We start from the raw sequence: 15,293 nt of genomic DNA, 5'->3' as shown, positions 1-15,293 counted from the left end.
TTGTGCGTGGATGGTGTATGGGTGATGGTGTTCTGTGGCTCTGGTTCTGTGGGTGCTCTTGTTGTCTCTCTCTCCCTCTGTTGTCAATTTATTTGAGTTGGAAAGGGTTGTGGGTAGTGTGTGTTTTATAGCGTTTTGGGTGTGTGGGTGTGGTGTGTGTATATGTGTCAGGTGTGTGTAGTTTGAATTGTACAATGTAGTGTTGTTTTGTTAGTGTGTTTGTATTTTGAGTGCACTGATATGTACCGCCAATGGTTTACCGCTGTTGAATGTCCAGGTTATAATGCTGTTGGCATAGTTCTGTTGGCATAACGGTGTGGATATCACCGACCTTTGGGCTGGCGGACTTGTGTGTGTAGCTGTATAGTGACAGATTGCTATGTGTGGGTCATAATATGGGTAGAGGCAAACGGCGGCCGCGGCGGTATATTGGCGGCAGTCGGCATGGCGGTAAGCGGGACTTACCGCCAATGTCAGAATGAGGGCCTAAGTTTTGGTATGCCCCTTTGTCACTATCTAGCTCGGCGAGGATAGCACTGTGCTGATCCTATGCTTAAAAACTTTGCTAGATAAGCAGACATTTGAGGTGAGGAAATCTAGAGTGTCGCTGGTGTTGCAGAGTGCTCCTTACTAGAGCAGCTCTCCACCTAAAATTGGGAACTTCCCAGAGTTCTCCTTTGTTTTTTGCATAATTTATGCGTCACTCTAACCCTGAAAGGTTTGACTTATACTGGGTGCTCCCTTGTGTCTGGACAAAGCTATACCCCTCTGAAGAGCTCTAATGAGAGCGAAACACGTGTCAGGGGTTGCTTTACTCATTCCAGTTTGGCTTGGACGGTATTTGACCAGTCCAAAGCTGTAATACTGTGCCTGGAGTGGTAAATGGCTTTTGTCATTTTACAGCTCGGCGAGGATGACACTGTGTCAATCCTATGCTTAAAGATTTTGCTGTACAAATGGCAAAAGACTTTGCCACTATCTAGCTCGGCGAGGATAGCACTGTGCAGACATTTGAGGTGAGCAAATCTAGAGTGTCGCTGGTGCTGCAGAGTGCTCCTTACTAGAGGAACTTCCCAGAGTTCTCCTTGGTTTTTTGCATAATTTATGCATCACTCTAACCCTGAAAGGGCCTTGGTTTGATATATATATATATATATATATATATATATATATATATATATATATATATATATATATATATATAAACATTTGGTACAGTGAATGCTCCATTGAGCTGATTCAAAGCTACATACTGAATTTATGATGCTAGCCCAGTTGGGTTAGGCACAATCCTTGCATAACACAGTGGACATCCAACTGCTCAAAGACATATTGTGGTGTATGCAAGTAAACGTTTGTCACAGACTGAAAGTGCTTATTCACAACCTGAAAAAAAGAGTAGTGTGGGCTTATGAGCATTCCATGTGTTCCTGTACAGAAAACCTTTCATGCTTGTGACAGATCATCAAGCATTGCTGACTATCTTTGGCAATCCAGAAGCCAAAATGTCTCCACAGAAGAAAAAGTTTGGTTCTATGAGTGCAAGAGTACAACTACACAATTGTTCATCATCCAGAGAAGGATCAAAACCCTTCTCAAGAGTGCCTATACAATGTCAAGGCACCCCATCTAAGACTGCTGAAGCCTCTATAAACTTCATTGTGAAGTCAAACACACCAGTTGCCATTTTGTTGGAACAAATTGTTACTGCAATGAGTCAAGTTGGCGACGTTAAATTTAAAAGCCATTACACATCAGTCATGCAATCAACATGCTCAACCTCTTACCAGTAACAGCGAGTATCAGAAATACAACAATGTCAAAGAAGAACTGTCTGTGACACAAGAAGGAATTATCCTCAGGTGTTTTAGAATTGTCATTCCGGAGAGTCTGCAATAACAAGTGATTGAAGTGGTCCATGTAGGACATTGTGGAATCATTCCCACTAAACAAGCTCTCTGAGATTTAGTCTGGTTTCCTCATCTTGATTAATGGGTTGAACAAGAGTTGAAGACCTGTAATCTATGCAACTGTCATCAAAAACTACTCAACACCCCTTGAATGTGCAGAGTTGCTGAATCTTGCCTGGGAATGGATTGCTGTTTACTTTTTTAGACCACTTGACAATGGACATCACCTGATGGTGAAGGTGGAAAAATACCCTTGCTTCCCATTAGTTGAAAATCGCTTGTCTACCACTCATGACAGACTTATTGAGAGATTAGATGGCATCTTTGCGACATGGGGCATTCCTACAATTTCGAAAAAAAGACAATGGCCTACTTTTTAATAGAAGAGAATTTGAGACTTCCTTAATGTGCCTAACGTGAAGCATCAGAAGGGCACACCTTTTTGGCCACAGGCTAACAGACTTGTTGAGCGTTTCATGAGTATGTTAAAGAAAGCTGTTCAGCGTGCTGCATTAGAGAAGCTGAATCTCAAGACTGTTTGAATTCTACTCTACTATCTTACTGTTCAACTCCTCACTCGACAACAGGTGAAAGCCCTGCAATGCTGTTGTTCAGGAGAGCCATGATCACCAACACCAGATCGAGGACTGATACAGAGACATGTACAACAAACTTGAGTAATAAATGGAAAATGAAGGCCTAGGCTGACAAATGGCAATATGCAAAGAACATTATCTTCACACAAGGAGCTCGAGTGCTCATTTGTCAGCTACGAAGACATAAATCTGATGCTCCTTTTGATGCCAAGCCATTTCATGTTGTAACCAGCAAAGGGCACATGGTGACTGCCCTATATCTAGGAAAGTCTGTAACACAAAATTCCTCACACTTCAAACATGTGGCTCAACACTCGTTGGACACTAATGTCAATGTAGAGACTGGCTCTTAGAGAATAACTGGAGGATCCCAGACTGCCAGTGGTCCTACATCACCAAAGCAGATCATGGACACTCTGATTACTGATTACCAGATTCCAAAGACACAATCTGGAGAAGTCATCAAAGCTCCAAGAAGGCTCATTGAAGAGTTTAAATGTGTACATGTTGTACAAACTTGTATTTTTTATTTGACAGAGGGGTGCATGTCATGTCTTCTGATTGTGTATGATTGTTAGTCCTGTCAGCCTTATGGTGGTCTTCCTGCAAATGTTTTGCATGCTTGACCCCATCTTTTCTGGATTTTTGCATGTTAGCCTTAGTACTCTGTGCACTTTACCAATGCTGACCAGTGCTAAAGTGCTTGTGCTCACTCCCCTAAACATGGTTTTATTGGCATGTACCTGATTGGCATATTTAATTTACATGTAAGTCTCTTGTAGAGTAACTCAAATACTCAGGGCCTGTAAATTAAATGTTACTAATGGCCTTGCAGCACTTATTGTCCCATCCACTTACGTAGCACCTTAAAACCTGTCCCTGGCCTGCCATTTGTGCCTCAAGGCAGTGTCCCAGGTTGATGTGTCATTAAAAACCCCTTGTCAAATCTTAACCTCCCCTTTTATTATGTATAGGTCACCTCTAAGGTAGGCACTAGGTAGCCCATAGAACATGGCGCTGTGTAATTAAAAGATAGGATATGTACATTTATGTTTAGCATGTCTTTGTAGTGAAAAAACTCCCCAGGGCATTTTTCATTACTGTGAGGCTTAACCCTCCCATAGGACAACATTGAGGATTCCTTATCATAATTAATATGCTGTAATTCCTAAACCAGAGGTGATGGATATCTCATGTTTGGTATCTATGAACTTGTAATGATAAACCCTTAAACCCTCTTTAATGGCAAGTACGATTTATCATTACAAATGCCACTTTTAGAAAGTTGGCAATATCCTACCCTTAGCCGTTTGTGCCTGCAGCCTGCCTTAAGTCACTTGACTGGGTGTAACTGACAGTTGAGCCTTTGTGAATTCACCCCAGACAGTCACACAATAGTGGGATTAGCAGGGCCTGAATGGCCTCTCCACTGGTAAGATGTAGGGGTGGAGCAGAACACAGCCTGCCTGGCTGATGAGTGGTAATACCCCAAAAATGGTCCCAGGATGCTTGTTTCCAGTCCACGCAGGACCTGTTCTGGCATTTTGGCTAGACTGTTCCCATGGGGAACAGGGTCAAGACTGACTTGCATATGGCTGGTTTCAAGCTAGGGTGGCATGGGGAGCAAAAAAAACAATGGATTAAACCCAGATCTGTGACTGGGGGTGAATGTTTGCATTGTTCAGCATTCCGTCCATCATCTGTTCTTTTTCCTTTTCTCACCCTAAGTGAAAGGGTATGCCCAGACGTCAGTCCCATACTCACTGTGCCGCCACTGGGTTCAATCTAGCTTGGCTGATGAGGCGTGATACCCCAAAGAAGGTCCAAGGATCCTTGTTTCCTGTTAAGCGGGAAACTGGCCTGGCAGTTCAGGCTGGAATGTTCCCATGAGGAGCAGGGTCAAAACTGAGTTGCATATGAATGGGTCAAAGCTGGGGTGGCATGGCCATCAAAAACATTATGGATTAAACCCAGATCTGTGACTGGGGGTGAATGTTTGCATTGTTCAGCATTCCGTCCATCATCTGTTCCTTTTGCTTTTCTCACCCTAAGTGAAAGGGTATGCCCAGACGTCAGTCCCATACTCACTGTGCCGCCACTGGGTTCAATCTAGCTTGGCTGATGAGGCGTGATACCCCAAAGAAGGTCCAAGGATCCTTGTTTCCTGTTAAGCGGGAAACTGGCCTGGCAGTTCAGGCTGGAATGTTCCCATGAGGAGCAGGGTCAAAACTGAGTTGCATATGAATGGGTCAAAGCTGGGGTGGCATGGCCATCAAAAAAATTATGGATTAAACCCAGATCTGTGACTGGGGGTGAATGTTTGCATTGTTCAGCATGTCGTCCATCATCTGTTCTTTTTTACATAGCCTCACTTACACCTGAATAGACTGGGCTCTGCCACCACACAATAGGCTTAACAACCCTGTGTTGTCAATGCAGCCAGCTAGGAGCCAGGGCAGGGGAGGCAGGGAACTACTGGAACTTTAAAGAACCCTTCAGGAAACTTCTCTCAACTTTTAAGAGCAGGGTATAATAATAGGGCTCTCACACCTACTCCTCAGTACACTACTGGACCTGTAGAAGGACTCTCAGAGGACTGCATACTGCTGTGACCTGCTGTGCATTTTTCCAGACTCCTGCTGTACCTGTAAGGACTGCTTTGCTGCCTGGAGCCAGCCTTGAACCTTCAGAGGCCAGCCCTCCTATGGAGCCCCTTATCTTTATTTGCACCCCGGACTTTAGAAGTGACTCCAAGGGCTAGTCCATTGCAAGAATGTCTTGCACAGTTGCAGCCACACTTGTACAGTGTAGGGATGTAATGGGGATTTGTGGCTATAGTTGTGCACTAAAATACTGCAAAGACATTTGAGATTTTCCTTCTCATTGCCAGGCTTCACATTGTTAGATTGTGCTAGGCATCTGTTGTCACACCTGTGCTTTTTGAGAACAGACTTTACATTTCAGCTCTCAACTGCAGATAGTGAGGCAGCACTGTAGATATCAGTCTATGCCCCAGCAACACAAGTGAGCACTCTGGATTTAGACGTACATGTGAATATTGAGAGAATGACCTGGGCATGTAGATCTAGATCTGCACATTGTGAAGATATGTTAGGCATCTGAGGCTGTACAACCAAAGAGTGAGACTGTATTACCCATAATGGGCTATATCTGCACATATAGGGTCAGATATAGAATCGATTAAGTAAAAGGGGGCTCACACAGATTTTACTAAATCTAGTTTGTTTTTGCAAACCAACCTATGTACTAATAGGTAGGTTCAAGAAGACCTGATTTGTTGTGGGTCGCAATTCTACCTGCCTCATGAATATTAATAAGGAAGCCTGCAGACTACTATCCACAACGATGGTGGCCTGTTGAGGTCAATGACCACGAGGTCTATGATTGCTTTTAAATAAAGCAATTAAAAAAATGCAGTGCTTTTTCTTAAAAGGAAAAGAGAATGTGTTTCAAAAAATGAAAACTGTAACTAAAAAAATTTCAGAGTGGGCAATGATCAGTGGGGCCATTGCTTACTCTTAAAAAGTATTGTTTTCTTATTAATCATTCTTCATGGGAATCCCACCCATTTGAGAATGGCTTACCACTACATTTGTGTAGTCGGTAAACCACTGTTGTTTTGTAACTAGATTTTGATTACAAAACATTAATACACACATTCTGAATTGGTATTTGGAAAGGGTGACCTATAAAGGCCCCTTCTAAATATAAATTCAGAATATTGTCATAATCCAAACTGCTGTTCGGTGACGTGTTACTGAATGGCAATTTGGGTTTCATATATACCAACTTTTTGTGGTTGCAAACAGCCCGATTCTACAAATCAGACCTTTTGTAAAGGTAAAAAAAAGGTTTTGCATGTTTGGCTACTAGAGGTGGGATTGCCAATTCGAAAGTACATCTGTGCATTACAAAGTCATACTTGGCTTTTGTAACTGTTCATGTCCCTTGTAAGGATAAATTGACAACTGAGTTTATACATGCATTTGATGATATACCCAAATATGATCTAACTGTACTGATTATTTGAGGGCACACCTGCATATTGTGCACTATAAGAGTATTTGAGTTCATACTTTAGTATATGAGGCCATGCCTGTACATGTGCGCCTTTACCTCAGCATATAATGGCAGTGAATGGGCATTTGAGGTTAAGTTGGGGTATTGAATCTGTGTCTGGATATGTGAAGACTGTGCCTTTGCAAATAGTGCTCTACTTAAGTAAAAGAGACTGTAATTTGCTGGTTGAATATACGCTAGGGCAATTGAAGCAATGCCTAGAATTGTGACTGTAGTGTTTGGGCATTTACAGTTCTTCCTGATTATTTCAAGTTAGTCTGAGAACATGATTTCACACAGTCCCTTTGCATTAGTGACTGTCTATTGGCGGCATTTCCCTCTAGACTTGGGCATATGATAGCTCCATCTTGCAATTAAAGGTTTTGTCTGGCCATTTAACGCTGTTGCTGGGTATTTAAAGAAATATATTTGCATTTTAGGGAGAGGATGCATAACCTGAAGCTAATCCAGAGAATGATTTGGAAGTGACAATACATTTTATGGCTGTGACTGGGAACTTGCTGCTATGCCTAGTGATATTTTCATGTTATATTTGTTGTTCTTGTCAAGTGCGGATACATAATTAGTTGCTATGAAGTGCCCATGGTGCAAGTGATGGGGAGGAGATAATTGAGAAGTACAAAAAAAAGATTTAAACAGGTTCACACACAAAGCAGAAAAGGTAGCTTTTTTAGCTTTTTAAACAGCGTTAATGCAAGGGCACAAAGTTAAGGGGTTCCAGAGTGTGGTGCATTATGAGTATAGCAATCCTCTCTAGAGCCATTTGTATCTCCTGGTAAAGGTGGAAAAGTGTCAGGCTGCTATTATGTCCATTAGACACCCTATTGGACATTATATCTATATGCATATAAATATCACTCTTCAGCAGATACTATAAGCAACTGTATACCACCTCAAGCTTGCTGATGTTGCACTCACTGAATTGTTCCTGGCATCAACTCGACTGCTGTTGCTTTCTAAGGAACAGAGGTTTGACATGGAAGGCCAGATCATGGAATGCGGGATAGCTCTCATGATTAAACAATTTGCATTGGGGAAAAACCCCAGCAGAGATGGCCTTCCTTTGGGGTTTTCCAAGCATCATCAACAGATCTTATAAGGCACCTTGTGACAGTATACATGGCAACCTGGGATTGTGGCAGACTACCTCTGCTATCTTGGGAGGCATTGATAGTCATGATCTCTAAAACAGGAGGTTACTCCCCCAACAGAGGTTCACATTACCCATTTTCCATGCTGGATTTGGACTGTAAAATGCTGGGCAAGGTGCTTGTGCATGTAATTTTCCCCAGGTTGCAACTCTTAGTGCATCCCGGGGAACTCATTATGGGCAGGAGCACAACAGCTAATATCTGTTGACTGTTTGAAGCCATGGATGGGGTGACTGCTGATTTATCGTGTGCCAGGGCTCTGTCCATAGACAAAGAGAAGGTGTTTGATAGCCTTTGATGTGATTATCTGTTCACTGTGCTGCGTCAGATGGATTTAGGAAAGGAGTTAATGACTTGGATCAGAGTTGTGTATCCTGATCCAGTGGCACAAGTTAAAACAGGAAACAAGTTTTTGGAGTTGTGGGAAATAAAGAAGGGCACTGGATTGGGGAGCCCATTGTCACCCCTGCTTTTTGCATGATGGAGCCACTTGCTATGGCTATACCGCAAGAGGGATCAGACTGCGGTTTGAATGTAGTGGTTTATACACACTACATCTCTCTCTAAACCTATGATGTCCAAATTTATTTGGCAGATTTTGCGATGGGAATGGGCCTGGTACTGTGCATTATAGAAGACTCATGTGTGCTATCAGGATTAACAGTCAATAGGACTAAATCCTGCATGTTCCCACTCTCTGATAGATATGCACTCAATCTTGAGGACACAAGCTCTTCTGTAGTGACGGTGGCTCTGTAGACATTCAGATGCCTAGGTGTACAGTTATACAGGCCATCTGGGATTCATAGCACTAGCAACAATTATGGCATTACTGCGCTTTCTGCTTTTCTTTGCAAAGGTACCCCTGATATTGATCAACCTATGTTCCTCAAATGTAATGGATGGATCACTGAACTGGTGAAGAGACCAGGCAGGCGTAGAATTGCTCTTGATAATTGTTCCCACTACAGTCTAGTGGTTTGGAGTACCCGAATATGAGTCATATCACCTAGCTGCGCAGCTTCTGTGGATCATGACCTGGATTGCATTTAGAATGCCTCCAGAGATCAGCTATCTAAAGCATTATACATAGCCTGCTTACACTGATGCACAAATTAGGTGATTCTCCCTGGGAGAGAGTGCAGGCGGCTGACTATTACTGGAGACAACATCTTCATACAATGTGGAACATGGCAAAAAGTTGTCTAGTCACAAGGTACACTGGTGTGAACCCAGGCTTTCTAGGGCGAGACTATGGGTCAACATGACTAAATGGGCAAATGCATTATTCACGTCCGTCGGACATTTGAATGTCTCAGATTTGTTGCTCATGTTTTCTGAACTATGGAAGTCTTCTCATCAACAAGTGGGTCAGTTCATGATGCATATGGGTCTAAAGTGGGAGATGTAGGACACCTGTGGAGCATAAGATATGTAGCCAGAGACTGATGCAGTATTTCAGACATTGACATGAATCTGTAGGCACCATAAGGTAACAAGACTGTATTGCACCCTTAGGAAGGGCTTAGACCAATCTTTGACTGCCCATAGGGCTACATGGAATCACAGAAAAGCATGTTTCAAACTATTGCAGTTCAATTACATTCATCACACGTATCTTATCCCAGGTGTGACGCTGATGACACAATTTCTTTCTATTTCACGTAGTCATGCGCTACACTACGACCCCTTTGACATGCTGTATGTAAGTAAGTGGCAATTTGGGATTCTACTGGCCGATGATACCTGTGCGGCTGTCGCACAGTAACAGAGGACACAGAAATCAAGGCACTGGAGTCGGGGATGGTACATTGCTTGGCTGCGTGACCTGCAGTCTCCCCTGACCCCGCCTGTCCACGCCAACATTTATTGATCATACCCACGTGGTATATGGGTCTGCACCACAATATAAGTGGGACACCCGTCTACCTCATGGTGTGTCCTCACTACATGTCTTATCAGTTACATCACTGGCAGTACATTACAATACCATCACATGAAGAGCAGGCCTACTGGGTTTAATGCAGCATCCAAAGGCAGACCAAGTTTACAGTTGTTCATTGATCTAACATTTATTCTTCCAAAAGCGATACACAGGTAATCGTGTCTACCCCCGCCGCTACAAACCTGGAAGACAGAACTCAATAAATGACCTCAGGTGGAAAATTATGTATTTTACAATTCCAAGTTGGAAAGTCAATGTCAATCACAAGCTGGGACACCATCTTGTTAGTACTAGCTCCTAAACCAAACAGGGAACCCCATAGATGCCAGTAATATGGTGCAGGGGTTGTTTTGTCTCCTCTTCATACCCATTGGCTGATCATTACGACACACTAATTACAGTTCTTGTGAAGCTGAGGGCACGCTGGGCTTTTGTAGCTGTCTGTTGCCTGTAACTGGGGGGGTTGGCAAAACATGTGTGTTGTTTCATAAAGCTTCTGACGCAAGGTGTAAATACCCGTCCTCTTGTATTTAGTGTGTTGCCTTCTCTCCATTATGCTGTTTTCCAGAGCCGGAGTGGAAACCCAAAGAAGCCCTGGCAATTTTGTCACCCCTGTGCCTACACGGAGGCTGGAAGTGAGTGTGTGTGTATCATGCTGGATTGCTGCTTTTGTTACCGTGGGCCGATGTTACAGCACCATTACAAAACCGACTCCCAATAGCAAAACAGTTCCCCACACCTTGAGCCTCCCAGGGAAACGCCTGATGCTCGCTACGGCCAGTCCGGTCCCTCTCCAGTCCTGCTGCTTTGTAATGTTTGTAGTGTTTTTGAAATTAGAGTCCCAGTAGTGCAGGTAAGAGGAAGACTTTTCCATACACCTTAGAAAAGTTACCAAAGTTAACTAGTCAGCTTCAGCTGCAGAGAGCTATCTATTAGCCTTTAAAAAGGTGATATCTTTGCTCAAAGACTGTAAGCATACCCTTTTAAAGAATTTGAGAAAAAGAAAAATTCTTGACATTCATGTTCATCTTTCACACCCTGCTCTCAAAGCTGCATTTTTTCACCAGATTTTCAGAAAATCAAAAATATTTTGCATCTGTTTTTATGGACTCACTATTGCTGCATAACATGGTCCTTCACTACAAAATTCCAGTAGCCTACTTATAAAAAGGGAGTTAAGCTGATGTTGCCGTTATTATGTGTGTCTGCACACCTCATTTTTCAGAATTAAGAACTATGCATCTCTCCCTAGTCTTTTGGAGGAACAGTTACATGCGAACTACACAGCAATAAATCTAGCATTTCAAAAGTAACAACAATTTCATTTCTTACTGCTGATATTCAGGGCTAGCCAGGAGTGAAACATGGCTGTTCCTAAGATCACGTTTCCATAGGTTCACATTTTGAATATGATATTTAGACAACTTGTGTCATTTGTGTGCACTTTACACCTGACTAAAAATGTGAAATATACCACCTTAAAGGCCAAAACTATTGTTATGTTCTATTGAGAGCTGTACGTAGTTTAGAACTATTAAGCAGATCCTTACTGCCCGAGATTTAAACCCAAGCTAGCCAGAGTCCTAAAATCAAGACATTAAGGGGTACAGTCCAAAAAGATGGATTGCTTTAGAAAGTCTAAGGCCCTCATTCCAACATTGACGGGCGGCGGAGGCCGCCCGTCAATGTTGCGCGTCAGGAATACCGCTCCGCGGTCCAGAGACCGCGGAGGGTATTCCAAGTTTTCCCCTGGGCTGGCGGGCGGCCGCCCGCCAGCCCAGGGGAAAACGACCTTCCCACCATGAAGCCGGCTCGTAATCGTGCCGGCGGAGTGGGAAGGTGCGACGGGTGCTACTGCACCCGTCGCGTATTTCACTGTCTGCTATGCAGACAGTGAAATACATTTTGGGGCCCTCTTACGGGCGCCCCGCGACTCCCCCTCCCGCCATCCGGTTCCCGGCGGGAGAACCGCCAGGAACTGGATGGCGGGAGGGGGAGTCGGAATCCCCAAGCCGGCGCAGCAAGCTGCGCCGGCTTGGAGGATTCCTTGGGGGCAGCGGGAAACCGGCGGGAGACCGCCGGTTTCCCTTCTCTGACTGCGGCTAAGCCGCCGCGGTCAGAATGCCCCGCGGGGCACCGCCGGCCTGTCGGCGGTGCCACCGCGTCCCGCGGCCCTGGCGGAAGTAATCCGCCAGGGACGTAATGACCACCTAAGTCTCTAGAGCTCTCTTTTGTCCAGGAGTGGCATGTGTCACTTTGAAGGGGTGGGGCTGCACGTGCAGGGGGGGGGGTGCATATACAATTTAAAAAAAACACTTACCTTCATCGCCGCCGCCACAGTGCCGCTCCTCTGCTGCAGCTGCAGGCACAGGCTCACAGCTGGCAGCATGGCAGCAGCGTTCAGATTGGCCGGAGCACCCATCCAGGGCACTCCAGGGCAGAGTGAAAGTCTCTGCCTACTCTCTACAACCCGGGTTGGAGAGAGCCCAGTGCACATGTGTGTTTGTGCGGCCTGAGACAGCTGGCCAAACATACATGCGCACTGAGTGGGAGAGCTGTGCACTCCTCCTCCCCCTCGTCGTAGCCTGTGACCTCACCCCTTGTACTATAAAACAATAATAAACATAGGGCCTGATTCTAACTTTGGAGGACGGTGTTAAACCGTCCCAAAAGTGGCGGATATACCACCTACCGTATTACGAGTCCATTATATCCTATGGAACTCGTAATACGGTAGGTGGTATATCCGCCACTTTTGGGACGGTTTAACACCGTCCTCCAAAGTTAGAATCAGGCCCATAGTTTCTTATCATGTTATAATAACTTGTTTGCAGCTGCTGCTGGGGGGGTGACGCTCCTCCACCCTAGTGGAAGAGCCACACCCGCTTTCGTCCCACTGCACCAAAGCCTTTTCTAGTCAAACATTTTTTTAATCCTTCAGCATCAAATTAGTGTATGCATAACAGCTTATTCTTTTTGTACATAGGTAGGTTGGCAGAGCGCCCATTCTACATATTTCCTTTTTTGTGCTCATATGATGATGGTCCACTAACTCTCCAGTGCTTCCATGTCACGTAAGTAATAAAGATATCTTTTCCCTGCCTTTTATGCTTCAGCCAAATATAGTAATAAACAGGTGCAGAACAGATATCCCAACATGCTGTTCACTACCATGTATCAATGAGCATTATAGTGCTCCATTAAACTCCTCATTAATACATTAGTATAAATAAATAATGAGACAGGAGCTAAATTGTGGAATGTTTACCTTCAGGGCACACTTGTAGCTTCTATTACCCGGAACAAGCCACCAAACAGCAACATCTTATTTCAATTCTAAAGGGCAAGGTGAGTTATCCTGATTACCGTAATCACCAAGCTGATGCATCAACTAACAACGTATTTGCTGAACAAACATCTTTAAATCACTGATTCCATGCGTTAATTTTTCAGGCTCAATTTAAACATTGTATCCACTGTAAGGCAGAATTATTGTTTAGAATCAAGACCAGAAGAAAAGAAGCAAAATATTAGCAGAATTTGCATGGGGATGTATGTTTTAAGTGTCATTACCACCATCATTTTCTTTATGCTCCTAGCCCTTATAACTGCTCAAAGGTGAAATTGGTTGTTGTCATGTTGACAACCAAGTGTGCAAAGTGTACTGTAATGCATTGATCTTTTTCCTGCTCTGTACTACTTTAAATCAACGCAAATTTAACAGTATTTAAATTGAAAGGTTTCCTTTAGTCGGGACACAAGGAAATGAGCATAAATACCTGTATGTAGGAGAAGTATACTTTCAAGATGAGCTGACAGCAAGATGGATTGCAAGAGACTGGCCATTTTCAGGGTAAAACCTGCAAGAGAATTCCCTAGTGCATGTGTCTCTCTTCCGAGACACTTATGTTAACAAAAAAAGACTTGGAGCCCACCCATTGCTTACCGTTTGTTGGCTTGCTTGGCCCTCTTCCTTACAGCCTCATAATTCATCACTGCAGTCCTGGCATCATTTTCGTTCCTCTGTGTGGAGCAGGGACCAAACACTAATTGATTCAAACAGAAAGCCTGTGACTGGCAAAAATTTGCCCAGCAGGACAAAGAAATTGCAAAGTTTTGTTTTCTATAGTTAACTTTCTTTTTTTTTTGCCAAGTCTTCTTTTCTCACTTTGCACTCATCTTTTGTATTGTTTTTGCTCGTGGACACTGCTCTCAAATGATGAAGATTATCTTGTTCTAAATATTGCAAAGCAACATTGCTTCTTTGTTAAGTGTAATTTACGAAAATGCAATTCAACAGATAGTCGTGCAGTACACCCCAATTCACTCCACTCCAATCAACGCCAGTCCACTCCAAAACAATGTGCCCCACTCCAATCTAAAACAATCTGACCTACTCCAATCCAAAACAATCTGCCACACTCTAATTAGAAATAATCTGCCCCACTCCAATCCAAAACAATCTCTTCCACTCTGACTCAAAACAATCTGCCCCACTCCAGTGTGCCCCACTGCAATTCAAAACAACTTCCCTCTCCAGTCCAAAACAATCTGTCCCACTCCAATCTGTCCCACTCTAATCCAAAACAATCTGACACACTCCAGTCTTCCCCACTCTGAACTAGAGCAATCTGCCCACTCAATCAAAAACAATCTGCCCTACTCCAATCCAAAACAATTTGTCCCACTTCAATGTGCCCCACTCCAATCCAAAACAATCTGCCGCACTCTAATCTGCACCACCCCAATCTGCCAGACTCCAATCCAAAACAAACAGCTCCACTCCTGTCCAAATCAATTGGCCCCAATCCTGTCTGCCCCCACTCCAATCTGGCACCACTCCAATCCACAAAAATCTGCTTCTCTCCAATAAACCTGACTTCAATCAAAAACAGTCTGCCCACTTGAATCCAAAACAATCTGCCCCACTCCAATTCAAAACATTCTTCCTCACTCCAATCGGTCCCACTCCAATCCAAAACAATCTGCCCCACTAAAGTCTGCCCCACTCCAATCCAAAACAATCTGCCCCTCTCCAATCTGACCCAATATTTCGTAATCCAATCCAAAATGATCTGCCCCACTCCAATGCAAAACAATCTGCCTTACTCCAATCCAAAACAATCAGCCCCACTCCGGTCTGCCCCACTCCAATCCAAATCAATTAGTCCCACTCCAAACTGCCCTACTCCAATCTGCCCCACTCTAGTCCAAAACATTTGTCCCATTCCAATCTGCCCCACTCCAATACAAAACAATCTGCCACACTCCAATCTGCACTAGTCCAATCCAAAGGAATCTGTCCACTCCAGTTCAAAACAATCTACCCCACTCCAATCCAAAGTAATCTGCCCCACTCCAATCTGCTCCACTCCAATACAAAACAATCTGCCACACTCCAGTCTGCCCCACTCCAATCCAAAACAATCTGTCCCACTTTAGTCTGCCCAACTCCAGTCTGCCCCACTCCAATCCAAAACATTCTGCCCCACTCCACTCAAAACAATTTGCCCCACACTAGTCTGTCAAACTCCAATGCACCCCACTTTAGTCCAAAACAATCTGTGCCTCTTTAATCTATCCCACTCTG

This window comes from Pleurodeles waltl, chromosome 1_1 (genome assembly GCF_031143425.1).
Source record: "Pleurodeles waltl isolate 20211129_DDA chromosome 1_1, aPleWal1.hap1.20221129, whole genome shotgun sequence".
NCBI lineage: Eukaryota > Metazoa > Chordata > Amphibia > Caudata > Salamandridae > Pleurodeles > Pleurodeles waltl.
Note: the sequence above shows the minus strand (reverse complement) of the source record.